Source organism: Pomacea canaliculata, linkage group LG7 (genome assembly GCF_003073045.1).
Source record: "Pomacea canaliculata isolate SZHN2017 linkage group LG7, ASM307304v1, whole genome shotgun sequence".
Taxonomy (NCBI): Eukaryota; Metazoa; Mollusca; class Gastropoda; order Architaenioglossa; family Ampullariidae; genus Pomacea; species Pomacea canaliculata.
In genome coordinates, this window is record NC_037596.1 from 6238339 (window position 1) to 6260038 (window position 21700).

Consider the following 21700-nt stretch of genomic DNA (forward strand, 5'->3'; position numbering starts at 1 on the left):
AAATAAAGAATAAAAATGTGTTTGCATCTTTACTAAAGGCTAACCATTCTAACCTTTAAACTAATACCGTGTGTCTGTCTTTGTATGTGGTTTTAAGCAAGCAAATTTCGATGAGTTTTTGACTGTATTTGATTATGTGTTTATATGATCTTTCTATTTGATTTTTCTAAGGGAAATCACAGAAGCAATGGCATTCCTGGACATGACAAGAAAAGGACAGCATCTCTTGTCAGTGTGGAATATGACCAGGGAAAAATGAGAGGTAGGCTGTATTTCCTTTTATTATTTTTCTATTTTTGCATTCTTTTGTGTTCTCCATCTAGTTATGATTGTGTGCTTATGCATCTGTACCTATTTTGGGGGCTTTTTTTCAGAATCTTTGTTTAATTAATGTTCCACAAGGACTGAGAAGACCCAGATAAGTGAGTTTATAAGACAGCTTTCGATAGGAGCGTATATTATTAAATAAAGAATAAAAATGTGTTTGCATCTTTACTAAAGGCTAACCATTCTAACCTTTAAACTAATACCGTGTGTCTGTCTTTGTATGTGGTTTTAAGCAAGCAAATTTCGATGAGTTTTTGACTGTATTTGATTATGTGTTTATATGATCTTTCTCTTTTATTTTTCTAAGGGAAATCACAGAAGCAATGGCATTCCTGGACATGACAAGAAAAGGACAGCATCTCTTGTCAGTGTGGAATATGACCAGGGAAAAATGAGAGGTAGGCTGTATTTCCTTTTATTATTTTTCTATTTTTGCATTCTTTTGTGTTCTCCATCTAGTTATGATTGTGTGCTTATGCATCTGTACCTATTTTGGGGCTTTTTTTCAGAATCTTTGTTTAATTAATGTTCCACAAGGACTGAGAAGACCCAGATAAGTGAGTTTATAAGACAGCTTTCGATAGGAGCGTATATTATTAAATAAAGAATAAAAATGTGTTTGCATCTTTACTAAAGGCTAACCATTCTAACCTTTAAACTAATACCGTGTGTCTGTCTTTGTATGTGGTTTTAAGCAAGCAAATTTCGATGAGTTTTTGACTGTATTTGATTATGTGTTTATATGATCTTTCTCTTTGATTTTTCTAAGGGAAATCACAGAAGCAATGGCATTCCTGGACATGACAAGAAAAGGACAGCATCTCTTGTCAGTGTGGAATATGACCAGGGAAAAATGAGAGGTAGGCTGTATTTCCTTTTATTATTTTTCTATTTTTGCATTCTTTTGTGTTCTCCATCTAGTTATGATTGTGTGCTTATGCATCTGTACCTATTTTGGGGCTTTTTTTCAGAATCTTTGTTTAATTAATGTTCCACAAGGACTGAGAAGACCCAGATAAGTGAGTTTATAAGACAGCTTTCGATAGGAGCGTATATTATTAAATAAAGAATAAAAATGTGTTTGCATCTTTACTAAAGGCTAACCATTCTAACCTTTAAACTAATACCGTGTGTCTGTCTTTGTATGTGGTTTTAAGCAAGCAAATTTCGATGAGTTTTTGACTGTATTTGATTATGTGTTTATATGATCTTTCTCTTTTATTTTCTAAGGGAAATCACAGAAGCAATGGCATTCCTGGACATGACAAGAAAAGGACAGCATCTCTTGTCAGTATGGAATATGACCAGGGAAAAATGAGAGGTAGGCTGTATTTCCTTTTATTATTTTTCTATTTTTGCATTCTTTTGTGTTCTCCATCTAGTTATGATTGTGTGCTTATGCATCTGTACCTATTTTGGGGCTTTTTTTCAGAATCTTTGTTTAATTAATGTTCCACAAGGACTGAGAAGACCCAGATAAGTGAGTTTATAAGACAGCTTTCGATAGGAGCGTATATTATTAAATAAAGAATAAAAATGTGTTTGCATCTTTACTAAAGGCTAACCATTCTAACCTTTAAACTAATACCGTGTGTCTGTCTTTGTATGTGGTTTTAAGCAAGCAAATTTCGATGAGTTTTTGACTGTATTTGATTATGTGTTTATATGATCTTTCTCTTTTTTTTCTAAGGGAAATCACAGAAGCCATGGCATTCCTGGACATGACAAGAAAAGGACAGCATCTCTTGTCAGTATGGAATATGACCAGGAAAAATGAGAGGTAGGCTGTATTTCCTTTTATTATTTTTCTATTTTTGCATTCTTTTGTGTTCTCCATCTAGTTATGATTGTGTGCTTATGCATCTGTACCTATTTTGGGGGCTTTTTTTCAGAATCTTTGTTTAATTAATGTTCCACAAGGACTGAGAAGACCCAGATAAGTGAGTTCATAAGACAGCTTTCGATAGGAGCGTATATTATTAAATAAAGAATAAAAATGTGTTTGCATCTTTACTAAAGGCTAACCATTCTAACCTTTAAACTAATACCGTGTGTCTGTCTTTGTATGTGGTTTTAAGCAAGCAAATTTCGATGAGTTTTTGACTGTATTTGATTATGTGTTTATATGATCTTTCTATTTGATTTTTCTAAGGGAAATCACAGAAGCAATGGCATTCCTGGACATGACAAGAAAAGGACAGCATCTCTTGTCAGTGTGGAATATGACCAGGGAAAAATGAGAGGTAGGCTATATTTCCTTTTATTATTTTTCTATTTTTGCATTCTTTTGTGTTCTCCATCTAGTTATGATTGTGTGCTTATGCATCTGTACCTATTTTGGGGGCTTTTTTTCAGAATCTTTGTTTAATTAATGTTCCACAAGGACTGAGAAGACCCAGATAAGTGAGTTTATAAGACAGCTTTCGATAGGAGCGTATATTATTAAATAAAGAATAAAAATGTGTTTGCATCTTTACTAAAGGCTAACCATTCTAACCTTTAAACTAATACCGTGTGTCTGTCTTTGTATGTGGTTTTAAGCAAGCAAATTTCGATGAGTTTTTGACTGTATTTGATTATTTTTTGTGAGATCTTTCTATTTGATTTTTCTAAGGGAAATCACAGAAGCAATGGCATTCCTGGACATGACAAGAAAAGGACAGCATCTCTTGTCAGTGTGGAATATGACCAGGGAAAAATGAGAGGTAGGCTGTATTTCCTTTTATTATTTTTCTATTTTTGCATTCTTTTGTGTTCTCCATCTAGTTATGATTGTGTGCTTATGCATCTGTACCATAGGGGCTTTTTTTTCAGAATCTTTGTTTAATTAATGTTCCACAAGGACTGAGAAGACCCAGATAAGTGAGTTTATAAGACAGCTTTCGATAGGAGCGTATATTATTAAATAAAGAATAAAAATGTGTTTGCATCTTTACTAAAGGCTAACCATTCTAACCTTTAAACTAATACCGTGTGTCTGTCTTTGTATGTGGTTTTAAGCAAGCAAATTTCGATGAGTTTTTGACTGTATTTGATTATGTTTTTATATGATCTTTCTATTTGATTTTTCTAAGGGAAATCACAGAAGCAATGGCATTCCTGGACATGACAAGAAAAGGACAGCATCTCTTGTCAGTATGGAATATGACCAGGGAAAAATGAGAGGTAGGCTATATTTCCTTTTATTATTTTTCTATTTTTGCATTCTTTTGTGTTCTCCATCTAGTTATGATTGTGTGCATATGCATCTGTACCTATTATGGGGGCTTTTTTTTTCAGAATCTTTGTTTAATTAATGTTCCACAAGGACTGAGAAGACCCAGATAAGTGAGTTTATAAGACAGCTTTCGATAGGAGCGTATATTATTAAATAAAGAATAAAAATGTGTTTGCATCTTTACTAAAGGCTAACCATTCTAACCTTTAAACTAATACCGTGTGTCTGTCTTTGTATGTGGTTTTAAGCAAGCAAATTTCGATGAGTTTTTGATTTAATTTGGTTATTTTTTGTATGATCTTTCTATTTGATTTTTCTAAGGGAAATCACAGAAGCCATGGCATTCCTGGACATGACAAGAAAAGGACAGCATCTCTTGTCAGTGTGGAATATGACCAGGGAAAAATGAGAGGTAGGCTATATTTCCTTTTATTATTTTTCTATTTTTGCATTCTTTTGTGTTCTCCATCTAGTTATGATTGTGTGCTTATGCATCTGTACCTATTATGGGGGCTTTTTTTTCAGAATCTTTGTTTAATTAATGTTCCACAAGGACTGAGAAGACCCAGATAAGTGAGTTTATAAGACAGCTTTCGATAGGAGCGTATATTATTAAATAAAGAATAAAAATGTGTTTGCATCTTTACTAAAGGCTAACCATTCTAACCTTTAAACTAATACCGTGTGTCTGTCTTTGTATGTGGTTTTAAGCAAGCAAATTTCGATGAGTTTTTGACTGTATTTTTTGTTTATATGATCTTTCTATTTTTTTTCTAAGGAAATCACAGAAGCCATGGCATTCCTGACATGACAAGAAAAGGACAGCATCTCTTGTCAGTGTGAATAGCACCAGGGAAAAATGAGAGTAGGCTTATTCCTTTTATTATTTTTCTATTTTTGCATTCTTTTGTGTTCTCCATCTAGTTATGATTGTGTGCTTATGCATCTGTACCTATTTGGGGCTTTTTTTCAGAATCTTTGTTTAATTAATGTTCCACAAGGACTGAGAAGACCCAGATATTCATAAGACAGCTTTCGATAGGAGCGTATATTATTAAATAAAGAATAAAAATGTGTTTGCATCTTTACTAAAGGCTAACCATTCTAACCTTTAAACTAATACCGTGTGTCTGTCTTGTATGTGTTTTAAGCAAGCAAATTTCGATGAGTTTTTGACTGTATTTGATTATGTTTTATATGATCTTTCTCTTTGATTTTTCTAAGGGAAATCACAGAAGCAATGCATTCCTGGACATGACAAGAAAAGGACAGCATCTCTTGTCAGTGTGGAATATGACCAGGGAAAAATGAGAGGTAGGCTATTTCCTTTTATTATTTTTCTATTTTTGCATTTTTTGTGTTCTCCATCTAGTTATGATTGTGTGCTTATGCATCTGTACCTATTTTGGGGCTTTTTTTTCAGAATCTTTGTTAATAATGTTCCACAAGGACTGAAGAAGACCCAGATAAGTGAGTTTATAAGACAGCTTTCGATAGGAGCGTATATTATTAAATAAAGAATAAAAATGTGTTTGCATCTTTACTAAAGACTAACCATTCTAACCTTTAAACTAATACCGTGTGTCTGTCTTTGTATGTGGTTTTAAGCAAGCAAATTTGATGAGTTTTTGACTGTAATTTATTCTGTTTTTTTGATATCTTCTAATAATTTTTCATAAGGAAATCACAGAAGCCAATATTCCCCGTGGACATGACAAGAAAAAGGACAGCATCTCTTGTACAGTGGATTTTATAACCAGGGAAAAATGAGAGGTAGGATGTGTTTCTTTTTGTATTATTTTCTATTTTTGTTCTTTGTGTTCTCCATCTAATTATGATTGTATACTTATGCATGTGTACCTATTTACAGGGGCTTTTTCTCAGAATCTCTCTTTAATTGATGTCGCACAAGGACTGAGAAGACCCAGACATTGGACAATAGAGGTGAGCATCATTTGTTAGCAGATGTACCATTAAATAAAGAAAAAAATGAAATGTGCTTGCATCTTTACTAAAGATTAACCATTCTAACCTTTAAACTAATATTGTCTCTTGTATGTGTGTGTTATGCTTGCAAATTTGTCTGTTATTCTCCAATTAAGTGTTTTATTTTTATGATATTTCTTATCTTTTTTAATTGGAAATCACAGAAGCCATTGGCATTCCTTGGACAGGACAAGCAAAGGACAGCATCTCTTGACAGTTGCCATGTGTAACCAGAAAAAACGAGAGGTAGGACATGTTTGTTTTATATTATTTTTGGTATTTTGTAATGTTTTTGTGTTCTCCATCTAATTCTGATTGTTGCTTATGCATCTGTACCTATTTTGGGGCTTTTTTCTCAGAATTTTGTTTAAAAGTTCCACAAGAGTGCTGAAGAAGACCCAGAATAAGACGATAGAGGTGGCAGCTTTCGATAACAGGGGTATATTATTAAATAAAGAAAAAACTAAATGTGTATGTTCTTTACTAAAGACTAACCATTCTAACCTTTAAACTAATACCATGTATGTCTGTGCTGTTTTGTGCTTGTCAATGCAAATTTGTGATTTTTTCCTTGACTCAATTTATTCTTTTTATTTTTTGATATTTCTAATAATACTTTTCATTGGAAATCACAGAAGCCATATTCTCCCGTGAGATGACAACCAAAGGCAGCAACTCTTGTACAGTGGATTATAACCAGAAAGGAACGAGAGGTAGGATGTGTTTCTTTTGTATTAGCTTTTGTATTTTATTTTTGTGTGTGTGTGTGTGTGTGTGTCCATCTAATTATGATTGTATACTTATGCATGTGTACCTATTTACAGGCTACTTTCAGAATCTCTCTTCAATTGATGTCGCACAAGCATGAGAAGACCCAGACATTGGACAATAGAGGTGAGCATCATTTGTTAGCAGGATGTACCATCAAAGGAAGAAAAAAAAAATGTGCTTGTATCTTTACTAAAGATTAACCATTCTAACCTTTAAATGAATATTGTCTCTATGTATGTGTGTGTGTTTTTATGCTTGCAAATTTGTCTGTTAATCTCCAATTAAGTTGTTTTATTTTTATGGATATTTCTTATCTGTTTTTGTAATTGGAAATCACAGAAGCCATTGTATCCTTGGACAGGACAAGCAAAGGACAGCATTTCTTGACAGTGCCATGTGTAACCAGAAAGAAACGAGAGGTAGGACATGTTTGTTTATATTATCTTTTGGTATTTTGTAATGTTTTCGTGTTTCCATCTAATTCTGATTGTTGGCTTATGCATCTGTACCTATTTTGGAGGGCTATTTCTTCAGAATTGATATCCCACGAGTGCTAAGAAGACCCAGAAATATGACGATAGAGGTGAGCATCATTTGATAACAGGGTATACTATTAAATAAAGAAAAAAACTAAATGTGTATGTTCTTTACTAAAGACTAACCATTCTAACCTTTAAACTAATACCGCTGTATGTCTGTGCTGTTTTGTGCTTGTCAATGTATACAAATTTGTATTTGTTTCCTTGACTCAATTTATTCTTTGTTTTTTTTGATATTTCTAATAATACTTTTCATTGGAAATCACAGAAGCCATATTCTCCCGTGAGATGACAACCAAAGGGCAGCAACTCTGTACAGTGGATTTTATAACCAGAAAGGAACGAGAGGTAGGATGTGTTTCTTTTGTATTAGCTTTTGTATATTGTATTTTTGTGTGTGTGTGTGTGTGTGTGTGTTCCATCTAATTATGATTTGTATACTTATGCATGTGTACCTATTTACAGGCTACTTCTCAGAATCTCTCTTTCAATTGATGTCGCACAAGCGAATGAGAAGACCCAGACATTGGACAATAGAGGTGAGCATCATTTGTTAGCAGGATGTACCATCAAAGGAAGAAAAAAAATGAAATGTGCTTGTATCTTTACTAAAGATTAACCATTCTAACCTTTAAATGAATATTGTCTCTATGTATGTGTGTGTGTTTTTATGCTTGCAAATTTGTCTGTTAATCTCAATTAAGTTGTTTTATTTTTATGATATTTCTTATCTGTTTTTGTAATTGGAAATCACAGAAGCCATTGTATCCTTGGACAGGACAAGCAAAGGACAGCATTTCTTGACAGTGCCATGTGTAACCAGAAAGAAACGAGAGGTAGGACATGTTTGTTTATATTATCTTTTGGTATTTTGTAATGTTTTCATGTGTTCATCTAATTCTGATTGTTGGCTTATGCATCTGTACCTATTTTGGAGGCTATTTCTCAGAATTGATATCCCACGAGTGCTAAGAAGACCCAGAATATGACGATAGAGGTGAGCATCATTTGATAACAGGTATACTATTAAATAAAGAAAAAAACTAAATGTGTATGTTCTTTACTAAAGACTAACCATTCTAACCTTTAAACTAATACCGCCTGTATGTCTGTGCTGTTTTGTGCTTGTCAATGTATACAAATTTGTATTTGTTTCCTTGACTCAATTTATTCTTTTGTTTTTTTGATATTTCTAATAATACTTTTCATTGGAAATCACAGAAGCCATATTCTCCCGTGAGATGACAACCAAAGGGCAGCAACTCTGTACAGTGGATTTATAACCAGGAAAGGAACGAGAGGTAGGATGTGTTTCTTTTGTATTAGCTTTTGTATTTGTATTTTTGTGTGTGTGTGTGTGTGTGTGTGTTCCATCTAATTATGATTGTATACTTATGCATGTGTACCTATTTACAGGCTACTTCTCAGAATCTCTCTTCAATTGATGTCGCACAAGCGATGAGAAGACCCAGACATTGACAATAGAGGTGAGCATCATTTGTTAGCAGGATGTACCATCAAAGGAAGAAAAAATGAAATGTGCTTGTATCTTTACTAAAGATTAACCATTCTAACCTTTAAATGAATATTGTCTCTATGTATGTGTGTGTGTTTTTATGCTTGCAAATTTGTCTGTTAATCTCCAATTAAGTTGTTTTATTTTTAGGATATTTCTTATCTGTTTTGTAATTGGAAATCACAGAAGCCATTGTATCCTTGGACAGGACAAGCAAAGGACAGCATTTCTTGACAGTGCCATGTGTAACCAGAAAGAAACGAGAGGTAGGACATGTTTGTTTATATTATCTTTTGGTATTTTGTAATGTTTCGTGTGTTCCATCTAATTCTGATTGTTGGCTTATGCATCTGTACCTATTTTGGAGGCTATTTTCTCAGAATTGATATCCCACGAGTGCTAAGAAGACCCAGAAATATGACGATAGAGGTGAGCATCATTTGATAACAGGGTATACTATTAAATAAAGAAAAAACTAAATGTGTATGTTCTTTACTAAAGACTAACCATTCTAACCTTTAAACTAATACCGCCTGTATGTCTGTGCTGTTTTGTGCTTGTCAATGTATACAAATTTGTATTTGTTTCCTTGACTCAATTTATTCTTTTGTTTTTTTGATATTTCTAATAATACTTTTCATTGGAAATCACAGAAGCCATATTCTCCCGTGAGATGACAACCAAAGGGCAGCAACTCTGTACAGTGGATTTTATAACCAGAAAGGAACGAGAGGTAGGATGTGTTTCTTTTGTATTAGCTTTTGTATTTTGTATTTTTGTGTGTGTGTGTGTGTGTGTGTGTTCCATCTAATTATGATTGTATACTTATGCATGTGTACCTATTTACAGGCTACTTCTCAGAATCTCTCTTCAATTGATGTCGCACAAGCGATGAGAAGACCCAGACATTGGACAATAGAGGTGAGCATCATTTGTTAGCAGGATGTACCATCAAAGGAAGAAAAAAATGAAATGTGCTTGTATCTTTACTAAAGATTAACCATTCTAACCTTTAAATGAATATTGTCTCTATGTATGTGTGTGTGTTTTTATGCTTGCAAATTTGTCTGTTAATCTCCAATTAAGTTGTTTTATTTTTAGATATTTCTTATCTGTTTTTGTAATTGGAAATCACAGAAGCCATTGTATCCTTGGACAGGACAAGCAAAGGACAGCATTTCTTGACAGTGCCATGTGTAACCAGAAAGAAACGAGAGGTAGGACATGTTTGTTTATATTATCTTTTGGTATTTTGTAATGTTTTCATGTGTTCCATCTAATTCTGATTGTTGGCTTATGCATCTGTACCTATTTTGGAGGCTATTTCTCAGAATTGATATCCCACGAGTGCTAAGAAGACCCAGAAATATGACGATAGAGGTGAGCATCATTTGATAACAGGGTATACTATTAAATAAAGAAAAAACTAAATGTGTATGTTCTTTACTAAAGACTAACCATTCTAACCTTTAAACTAATACCGCCTGTATGTCTGTGCTGTTTTGTGCTTGTCAATGTATACAAATTTGTATTTGTTTCCTTGACTCAATTTATTCTTTTGTTTTTTTGATATTTCTAATAATACTTTTCATTGGAAATCACAGAAGCCATATTCTCCCGTGAGATGACAACCAAAGGGCAGCAACTCTGTACAGTGGATTTTATAACCAGAAAGGAACGAGAGGTAGGATGTGTTTCTTTTGTATTAGCTTTTGTATTTTGTATTTTTGTGTGTGTGTGTGTGTGTGTGTGTGTTCCATCTAATTATGATTGTATACTTATGCATGTGTACCTATTTACAGGCTACTTCTCAGAATCTCTCTTCAATTGATGTCGCACAAGCGATGAGAAGACCCAGACATTGGACAATAGAGGTGAGCATCATTTGTTAGCAGGATGTACCATCAAAGGAAGAAAAAAATGAAATGTGCTTGTATCTTTACTAAAGATTAACCATTCTAACCTTTAAATGAATATTGTCTCTATGTATGTGTGTGTGTTTTTATGCTTGCAAATTTGTCTGTTAATCTCCAATTAAGTTGTTTTATTTTTAGGATATTTCTTATCTGTTTTTGTAATTGGAAATCACAGAAGCCATTGTATCCTTGGACAGGACAAGCAAAGGACAGCATTTCTTGACAGTGCCATGTGTAACCAGAAAGAAACGAGAGGTAGGACATGTTTGTTTATATTATCTTTTGGTATTTTGTAATGTTTTCGTGTGTTCCATCTAATTCTGATTGTTGGCTTATGCATCTGTACCTATTTTGGAGGCTATTTCTCAGAATTGATATCCCACGAGTGCTAAGAAGACCCAGAAATATGACGATAGAGGTGAGCATCATTTGATAACAGGGTATACTATTAAATAAAGAAAAAACTAAATGTGTATGTTCTTTACTAAAGACTAACCATTCTAACCTTTAAACTAATACCGCCTGTATGTCTGTGCTGTTTTGTGCTTGTCAATGTATACAAATTTGTATTTGTTTCCTTGACTCAATTTATTCTTTTGTTTTTTGATATTTCTAATAATACTTTTCATTGGAAATCACAGAAGCCATATTCTCCCGTGAGATGACAACCAAAGGGCAGCAACTCTGTACAGTGGATTTTATAACCAGAAAGGAACGAGAGGTAGGATGTGTTTCTTTTGTATTAGCTTTTGTATTTTGTATTTTTGTGTGTGTGTGTGTGTGTGTGTGTTTCCATCTAATTATGATTGTATACTTATGCATGTGTACCTATTTACAGGCTACTTCTCAGAATCTCTCTTCAATTGATGTCGCACAAGCGATGAGAAGACCCAGACATTGGACAATAGAGGTGAGCATCATTTGTTAGCAGGATGTACCATCAAAGGAAGAAAAAAATGAAATGTGCTTGTATCTTTACTAAAGATTAACCATTCTAACCTTTAAATGAATATTGTCTCTATGTATGTGTGTGTGTTTTTATGCTTGCAAATTTGTCTGTTAATCTCCAATTAAGTTGTTTTATTTTTATGATATTTCTTATCTGTTTTTGTAATTGGAAATCACAGAAGCCATTGTATCCTTGGACAGGACAAGCAAAGGACAGCATTTCTTGACAGTGCCATGTGTAACCAGAAAGAAACGAGAGGTAGGACATGTTTGTTTATATTATCTTTTGGTATTTTGTAATGTTTTCGTGTGTTCCATCTAATTCTGATTGTTGGCTTATGCATCTGTACCTATTTTGGAGGCTATTTCTCAGAATTGATATCCCACGAGTGCTAAGAAGACCCAGAAATATGACGATAGAGGTGAGCATCATTTGATAACAGGGTATACTATTAAATAAAGAAAAAACTAAATGTGTATGTTCTTTACTAAAGACTAACCATTCTAACCTTTAAACTAATACCGCCTGTATGTCTGTGCTGTTTTGTGCTTGTCAATGTATACAAATTTGTATTTGTTTCCTTGACTCAATTTATTCTTTTGTTTTTTTTGATATTTCTAATAATACTTTTCATTGGAAATCACAGAAGCCATATTCTCCCGTGAGATGACAACCAAAGGGCAGCAACTCTGTACAGTGGATTTTATAACCAGAAAGGAACGAGAGGTAGGATGTGTTTCTTTTGTATTAGCTTTTGTATTTTGTATTTTTGTGTGTGTGTGTGTGTGTGTGTTTCCATCTAATTATGATTGTATACTTATGCATGTGTACCTATTTACAGGCTACTTCTCAGAATCTCTCTTCAATTGATGTCGCACAAGCGATGAGAAGACCCAGACATTGGACAATAGAGGTGAGCATCATTTGTTAGCAGGATGTACCATCAAAGGAAGAAAAAAATGAAATGTGCTTGTATCTTTACTAAAGATTAACCATTCTAACCTTTAAATGAATATTGTCTCTATGTATGTGTGTGTGTTTTTATGCTTGCAAATTTGTCTGTTAATCTCCAATTAAGTTGTTTTATTTTTAGGATATTTCTTATCTGTTTTTGTAATTGGAAATCACAGAAGCCATTGTATCCTTGGACAGGACAAGCAAAGGACAGCATTTCTTGACAGTGCCATGTGTAACCAGAAAGAAACGAGAGGTAGGACATGTTTGTTTATATTATCTTTTGGTATTTTGTAATGTTTTCGTGTGTTCCATCTAATTCTGATTGTTGGCTTATGCATCTGTACCTATTTTGGAGGCTATTTCTCAGAATTGATATCCCACGAGTGCTAAGAAGACCCAGAAATATGACGATAGAGGTGAGCATCATTTGATAACAGGGTATACTATTAAATAAAGAAAAACTAAATGTGTATGTTCTTTACTAAAGACTAACCATTCTAACCTTTAAACTAATACCGCCTGTATGTCTGTGCTGTTTTGTGCTTGTCAATGTATACAAATTTGTATTTGTTTCCTTGACTCAATTTATTCTTTTGTTTTTTTGATATTTCTAATAATACTTTTCATTGGAAATCACAGAAGCCATATTCTCCCGTGAGATGACAACCAAAGGGCAGCAACTCTGTACAGTGGATTTTATAACCAGAAAGGAACGAGAGGTAGGATGTGTTTCTTTTGTATTAGCTTTTGTATTTTGTATTTTTGTGTGTGTGTGTGTGTGTGTGTGTTCCATCTAATTATGATTGTATACTTATGCATGTGTACCTATTTACAGGCTACTTCTCAGAATCTCTCTTCAATTGATGTCGCACAAGCGATGAGAAGACCCAGACATTGGACAATAGAGGTGAGCATCATTTGTTAGCAGGATGTACCATCAAAGGAAGAAAAAAATGAAATGTGCTTGTATCTTTACTAAAGATTAACCATTCTAACCTTTAAATGAATATTGTCTCTATGTATGTGTGTGTGTTTTTATGCTTGCAAATTTGTCTGTTAATCTCCAATTAAGTTGTTTTATTTTTAGGATATTTCTTATCTGTTTTTGTAATTGGAAATCACAGAAGCCATTGTATCCTTGGACAGGACAAGCAAAGGACAGCATTTCTTGACAGTGCCATGTGTAACCAGAAAGAAACGAGAGGTAGGACATGTTTGTTTATATTATCTTTTGGTATTTTGTAATGTTTTCGTGTGTTCCATCTAATTCTGATTGTTGGCTTATGCATCTGTACCTATTTTGGAGGCTATTTCTCAGAATTGATATCCCACGAGTGCTAAGAAGACCAGAAATATGACGATAGAGGTGAGCATCATTTGATAACAGGGTATACTATTAAATAAAGAAAAAACTAAATGTGTATGTTCTTTACTAAAGACTAACCATTCTAACCTTTAAACTAATACCGCCTGTATGTCTGTGCTGTTTTGTGCTTGTCAATGTATACAAATTTGTATTTGTTTCCTTGACTCAATTTATTCTTTTGTTTTTTTGATATTTCTAATAATACTTTTCATTGGAAATCACAGAAGCCATATTCTCCCGTGAGATGACAACCAAAGGGCAGCAACTCTGTACAGTGGATTTTATAACCAGAAAGGAACGAGAGGTAGGATGTGTTTCTTTTGTATTAGCTTTTGTATTTTGTATTTTTGTGTGTGTGTGTGTGTGTGTGTGTCCATCTAATTATGATTGTATACTTATGCATGTGTACCTATTTACAGGCTACTTCTCAGAATCTCTCTTCAATTGATGTCGCACAAGCGATGAGAAGACCCAGACATTGGACAATAGAGGTGAGCATCATTTGTTAGCAGGATGTACCATCAAAGGAAGAAAAAAATGAAATGTGCTTGTATCTTTACTAAAGATTAACCATTCTAACCTTTAAATGAATATTGTCTCTATGTATGTGTGTGTGTTTTTATGCTTGCAAATTTGTCTGTTAATCTCCAATTAAGTTGTTTTATTTTTAGGATATTTCTTATCTGTTTTTGTAATTGGAAATCACAGAAGCCATGGTATCCTTGGACAGGACAAGCAAAGGACAGCATTTCTTGACAGTGCCATGTGTAACCAGAAAGAAACGAGAGGTAGGACATGTTTGTTTATATTATCTTTTGGTATTTTGTAATGTTTTCATGTGTTCCATCTAATTCTGATTGTTGGCTTATGCATCTGTACCTATTTTTTGAGGCTATTTTTCAGAATTGATGCCACACGAGGGCTAAGAAGACCCAGAAATATGACGATAGAGGTGAGCATCATTTGATAACAGGGTATACTATTAAATAAAGAAAAAACTAAATGTGTATGTTCTTTACTAAAGACTAACCATTCTAACCTTTAAACTAATACCGCCTGTATGTCTGTGCTGTTTTGTGCTTGTCAATGTATACAAATTTGTATTTGTTTCCTTGACTCAATTTATTCTTTTGTTTTTTTGATATTTCTAATAATACTTTTCATTGGAAATCACAGAAGCCATATTCTCCCGTGAGATGACAACCAAAGGGCAGCAACTCTGTACAGTGGATTTTATAACCAGAAAGGAACGAGAGGTAGGATGTGTTTCTTTTGTATTAGCTTTTGTATTTTGTATTTTTGTGTGTGTGTGTGTGTGTGTTCCATCTAATTATGATTGTATACTTATGCATGTGTACCTATTTACAGGCTACTTCTCAGAATCTCTCTTCAATTGATGTCGCACAAGCGATGAGAAGACCCAGACATTGGACAATAGAGGTGAGCATCATTTGTTAGCAGGATGTACCATCAAAGGAAGAAAAAAATGAAATGTGCTTGTATCTTTACTAAAGATTAACCATTCTAACCTTTAAATGAATATTGTCTCTATGTATGTGTGTGTGTTTTTATGCTTGCAAATTTGTCTGTTAATCTCCAATTAAGTTGTTTTATTTTTAGGATATTTCTTATCTGTTTTTGTAATTGGAAATCACAGAAGCCATTGTATCCTTGGACAGGACAAGCAAAGGACAGCATTTCTTGACAGTGCCATGTGTAACCAGAAAGAAACGAGAGGTAGGACATGTTTGTTTATATTATCTTTTGGTATTTTGTAATGTTTTCGTGTGTTCCATCTAATTCTGATTGTTGGCTTATGCATCTGTACCTATTTTGGAGGCTATTTCTCAGAATTGATATCCCACGAGTGCTAAGAAGACCCAGAAATATGACGATAGAGGTGAGCATCATTTGATAACAGGGTATACTATTAAATAAAGAAAAAACTAAGTGTGTATGTTCTTTACTAAAGACTAACCATTCTAACCTTTAAACTAATACCGCCTGTATGTCTGTTTGTGCTGTTTTGTGCTTGTCAATGTACACAAATTTGTATTTGTTTCCTTGACTCAATTTATTCTTTTGTTTTTTTGATATTTCTAATAATACTTTTCATTGGAAATCACAGAAGCCATATTCTCCCGTGAGATGACAACCAAAGGGCAGCAACTCTGTACAGTGGATTTTATAACCAGAAAGGAACGAGAGGTAGGATGTGTTTCTTTTGTATTAGCTTTTGTATTTTGTATTTTTGTGTGTGTGTGTGTGTGTGTGTGTTCCATCTAATTATGATTGTATACTTATGCATGTGTACCTATTTACAGGCTACTTCTCAGAATCTCTCTTCAATTGATGTCGCACAAGCAATGAGAAGACCCAGACATTGGACAATAGAGGTGAGCATCATTTGTTAGCAGGATGTACCATCAAAGGAAGAAAAAAAAAATGTGCTTGTATCTTTACTAAAGATTAACCATTCTAACCTTTAAATGAATATTGTTTCTATGTATGTGTGTGTGTTTTTTATGCTTGCAAATTTGTCTGTTAATCTCCAATTAAGTTGTTTTATTTTTATGATATTTCTTATCTGTTTTTGTAATTGGAAATCACAGAAGCCATGGTATCCTTGGACAGGACAAGCAAAGGACAGCATTTCTTGACAGTGCCATGTGTAACCAGAAAGAAACGAGAGGTAGGACATGTTTGTTTATATTATCTTTTGGTATTTTGTAATGTTTTCATGTGTTCCATCTAATTCTGATTGTTGGCTTATGCATCTGTACCTATTTTGGAGGCTATTTTTCAGAATTGATATCCCACGAGTGCTAAGAAGACCCAGAAATATGACGATAGAGGTGAGCATCATTTGATAACAGGGTATACTATTAAATAAAGAAAAAACTAAATGTGTATGTTCTTTACTAAAGACTAACCATTCTAACCTTTAAACTAATACCGCCTGTATGTCTGTGCTGTTTTGTGCTTGTCAATGTATACAAATTTGTATTTGTTTCCTTGACTCAATTTATTCTTTTGTTTTTTTGATATTTCTAATAATACTTTTCATTGGAAATCACAGAAGCCATATTCTCCCGTGAGATGACAACCAAAGGGCAGCAACTCTGTACAGTGGATTTTATAACCAGAAAGGAACGAGAGGTAGGATGTGTTTCTTTTGTATTAGCTTTTGTATATTGTATTTTTGTGTGTGTGTGTGTGTGTGTGTGTGTGTTCCATCTAATTATGATTGTATACTTATGCATGTGTACCTATTTACAGGCTACTTCTCAGAATCTCTCTTCAATTGATGTCGCACAAGCGATGAGAAGACCCAGACATTGGACAATAGAGGTGAGCATCATTTGTTAGCAGGATGTACCATCAAAGGAAGAAAAAAATGAAATGTGCTTGTATCTTTACTAAAGATTAACCATTCTAACCTTTAAATGAATATTGTCTCTATGTATGTGTGTGTGTTTTTATGCTTGCAAATTTGTCTGTTAATCTCCAATTAAGTTGTTTTATTTTTAGGATATTTCTTATCTGTTTTTGTAATTGGAAATCACAGAAGCCATTGTATCCTTGGACAGGACAAGCAAAGGACAGCATTTCTTGACAGTGCCATGTGTAACCAGAAAGAAACGAGAGGTAGGACATGTTTGTTTATATTATCTTTTGGTATTTTGTAATGTTTTCGTGTGTTCCATCTAATTCTGATTGTTGGCTTATGCATCTGTACCTATTTTGGAGGCTATTTCTCAGAATTGATATCCCACGAGTGCTAAGAAGACCCAGAAATATGACGATAGAGGTGAGCATCATTTGATAACAGGGTATACTATTAAATAAAGAAAAAACTAAATGTGTATGTTCTTTACTAAAGACTAACCATTCTAACCTTTAAACTAATACCGCCTGTATGTCTGTGCTGTTTTGTGCTTGTCAATGTATACAAATTTGTATTTGTTTCCTTGACTCAATTTATTCTTTTGTTTTTTTTGATATTTCTAATAATACTTTTCATTGGAAATCACAGAAGCCATATTCTCCCGTGAGATGACAACCAAAGGGCAGCAACTCTGTACAGTGGATTTTATAACCAGAAAGGAACGAGAGGTAGGATGTGTTTCTTTTGTATTAGCTTTTGTATATTGTATTTTTGTGTGTGTGTGTGTGTGTGTGTGTGTTCCATCTAATTATGATTGTATACTTATGCATGTGTACCTATTTACAGGCTACTTCTCAGAATCTCTCTTCAATTGATGTCGCACAAGCGATGAGAAGACCCAGACATTGGACAATAGAGGTGAGCATCATTTGTCAGCAGGATGTACCATCAAAGGAAGAAAAAAATGAATATTAACCATTCTAACCTTTAAATGAATATTGTTCTATGTATGTGTGTGTGTTTTTATGCTTGCAAATTTGTCTGTTAATCTCCAATTAAGTTGTTTTATTTTTAGGATATTTCTTATCTGTTTTTGTAATTGGAAATCACAGAAGCCATTGGTATCCTTGGACAGGACAAGCAAAGGACAGCATTTCTTGACAGTGCCATGTGTAACCAGAAAGAAACGAGAGGTAGACATGTTTGTTTATATTATCTTTGGTATTTTGTAATGTTTTCATGTGTTCCATCTAATTCTGATTGTTGGCTTATGCATCTGTACCTATTTTGGAGGCTATTTCTCAGAATTGATATCCCACGAGTGCTAAGAAGACCCAGAAATATGACGATAGAGGTGAGCATCATTTGATAACGGTATACTATTAAATAAAGAAAAAACTAAATGTGTATGTTCTTTACTAAAGACTAACCATTCTAACCTTTAAACTAATACCGCCTGTATGTCTGTGCTGTTTTGTGCTTGTCAATGTATACAAATTTGTATTTGTTTCCTTGACTCAATTTATTCTTTTGTTTTTTTGATATTTCTAATAATACTTTTCATTGGAAATCACAGAAGCCATATTCTCCCGTGAGATGACAACCAAAGGGCAGCAACTCTGTACAGTGGATTTTATAACCAGAAAGGAACGAGAGGTAGGATGTGTTTCTTTTGTATTAGCTTTTATATTTTTGTGTGTGTGTGTGTGTGTTCCATCTAATTATGATTGTATACTTATGCATGTGTACTTATTTACAGGCTACTTCTCAGAATCTCTCTTCAATTGATGTCCCACAAGCGATTAGAAGACCCAGACATATGACGATAGAGGTGAGCATCATTTGATAACAGGGTATACTATTAAATAAAGAAAAAACTAAATGTGTATGTTCTTTACTAAAGACCAAGCATTCTAACCTTGAAACTAATATTGTCTTTATGTCTGTGTATTCTTTCCCTCTAATTATGATTGCATACTTATGCTTGTGTACCTTTTTACAGGCTACTTCTCGAAATCTCTCTACAAGGTGATCCAACGAGGGTACAAAGACTCAGATGTGTGACAGTGGACGTCATTGGGAGTTTACCAATAAAGGAATGAAAAACCGAAACTTGTTTGCATCTTTACTAAAGATTAACCATACTCAGTTGTAAACTAATACCGTTTGTATGCTTGTAAAAGGTTTTTCTCTGAGAAAGAACATGGTGTCTATCAAACAGGCCAACTTCAAAGATAAATACTCAAATGTCCTAGGTTTAAAACTGTATGAAAGCAAAATGCCGTCGATGATTTTAAGGTAGTTCGTTTGCTGGAAGGAGCTTTCTGGAGTCTGTTGATATCTTCACCGTTGCGCTTCTTCAAGTGTCAGTGCCATTACTATAGCATGGTGCTAACTTGTGCTCGTCGTTCTTCTTCTTCTTCGTCAATCACTCAAATGGACACGCCTGCCTCCTAAATGATGCTGTGCGCCGCAGGTCCACCAGGCTGCCGTGTAGCTTCCTCGATACTGGCGTCTCATCAGTCCAAATGCGGTGCCTGAGGTCTTCGTGCATGGGGCATTCTTGCAGTAGATGAGTTGTTGTCTGACTGCCTGTCTGGCACGGGCACTGGTCTGTCTGGCCGATCCGGAGCTTGGTATATAGGTGGTGATTGAGACGGTTGTGGCCTGTCCTCAGCCTGAAAATAATGACCTGCTCAGCCCTTGTAAGCAGGTAGTATGGGTCGTTTCGGTTGAAACGTGGGTGCTGCTGCAGCCACTTGTTGTGCTGTTTGGCCTTGATGGTTTTGACTTCACTTAGGTGGTGGACCTGTCTTGCTGCTCTTTTGTGGATCCTTCCTTAGCAAGAGTGTCTGCGGCTTCGTTGCCAAATACACCACAGTGGGAGGGAATCCACTGTAAGACGACTGTATAGTCTCCGCATAAGGAGGAGAGAGCAGTGGTCAGGTCGTTCAGTTCCTTGTCTCTGGCAGTCTGTAAGGCCTGCAGAACAGACAGTGCATCCGTAAAGAAGACGACGTTGTTGGAGGTGTCTGGACTGTTCTCAACGTTGGTGGCACCGGTCTGAATGGCAACTGCTTCAGCCTTGAAGTTGGTGGAGTAGAGGCCGGTTGCGAGAGAAAGACGGTCTTCTCTTCCTCCTGGGTAGATTCCGGCGCCCCCATTCTTCACGGCCTGTTCAGCTGACCCGTCAGTGAACACGTGAGTCCACTGATCTTGTGGGAAGTTGTTGTGGATATACTCCATAGTACAGGACTTCTTCACAGCGCCGTCTTGGGAGTCTTTCTTGCCGACACCAGGGATGCTGCAGTGAATCAGGGGGAAAGCAGTTTCATTCCATGCTGGGTTTGTCCGGCACAGGGGGATCTCTCTGGGGTCGTGTTCCAAGATATCTTGGTGTTTTCGTTCAAGGATCCTCGCCTGGTGGATGAAACTTCCCCTTTTCAACCTTCCCTTCGTCGGCTGAGCCAGTCTGTTTCTCATGGGGTGATTTGGACTTGACTTGGACAAGCACTTTGTGTCACGTCGGTCCTCAAGTGGTTCCAACCCTGTGATTGTCTCCAGTTCCTGTATGGGCGTAGACCTCATGGCTCCAGTGATGAGTCTGGCTGCTTGGTTCTGAACCTTGCTGACCTTCTCAAAGTTGGATTTTGCTGCTGTGCCCCATGCTGTCATGCCATACTCTAGGACTGGTCTGACCCTTCCGGTGTACAGCTTCTTGAGGATTCTGTCATCCGCGCCCCAGTTCGTGCCAGCCAACTTTTTTATGTGCAAGTCGCACCTTGGCTCTGGCTTCGACCTTCTTGGTCTGAGGGTTCTAAGTAAGTCTTTTATCGAAGGTTACCCCAAGGTAAGTAGGGTTGTCCTCCAGTGGGAGAATCTGTCCATCGAACTTCAGAGTGGCCTTCTGTTCCCTAGTGGACAGACTAAAGATAGTGTAGGTGGTCTTTTTGGGGTTGACTTTGACAAGCCACCTCTTCGTCCAGTCCTGCAGGACATTAAGCGCCTCTTGGAGTCGGTAGTTGGCAGTTGTCAGGTGTTCTTCTGTGCACCAAAGGACCAGGTCATCTGCATAGATGGCTCCTTGGACATTTCGGGGGAGGTCCTTGATGATGTCGTTTATGAAGACAAGGAACAGGGTAGGACTGAGTACTCCCACTTGAGGAACTCCTTCTCTCAGCGTCTTCTTTCGGCTGTATGTTCCGCCAACGTGGACTCTGGCCTATTGTTCAGGTATTGAGAGATCCACTGGTACATACAGCCGGATACGCCACACTTCTGGAGTTTCAACCTCAGTCCATCTTTCCAGACCTTGTCGAAGGCCTTTTCCGTGTCTATCCACACCGTCAGCGTGTGCTTCTTGTCCTGTAAACCATCTTCGATCTTCTGGGCGATGTATGCAACCTGGTCTTCAGTTGAGCGATGTTGTCTGAAGCCTGCTTGTTCTGGTGTAAAGATGCTGTTCTTTTCCAAGTGCCATGATAATCTGGTGTTGATGAGGCGCTCCATTAACTTGCCCACGCAACTGGTGAGGCTTATGGGTCTGTAACTGTCCACCTTCGCTCGGTCTTTGCCTTTCTTGTGGACGGGCACCATGTCTGCTTCTCGCCAGATTTGTGGGACATGGCCGCTGTTCCAGCTGTTGTTGAAGAGGTCGAGGAGTTTGGTCTTGGCTCGTGGGCCCAGGTGTTGGAGCATTTCATTGGTGACCTTATCTGGACCAGGGGATTTCTTCTGACTTAGGGTCTTGACTGCTTCTTCAAACTCT

The 21700-nt window shown here is 35.8% G+C and overlaps 2 long non-coding RNA genes across 3 annotated transcripts; both read left to right on the top strand.

The window, feature by feature from the left end:
- Positions 1–672: 672 nt before the first annotated feature.
- On the top strand, positions 673–2517 carry LOC112569185. Of its 2 annotated transcripts, none has more exons than XR_003100325.1 (3): positions 673–725; positions 2018–2107; positions 2480–2517. It is a non-coding gene; the product is annotated as an uncharacterized LOC112569185 (long non-coding RNA). The 2 variants fall into 2 exon arrangements; XR_003100324.1 differs by lacking the exon at positions 673–725 and adding an exon at positions 1588–1648 and having other exon boundaries at positions 2480–2511.
- A 14125-nt stretch (positions 2518–16642) lies between these two features.
- Positions 16643–19044, top strand: LOC112569186. Its single transcript, XR_003100326.1, has 3 exons — positions 16643–16703; positions 18692–18763; positions 18935–19044. It is a non-coding gene; the product is annotated as an uncharacterized LOC112569186 (long non-coding RNA).
- Positions 19045–21700: the final 2656 nt, after the last annotated feature.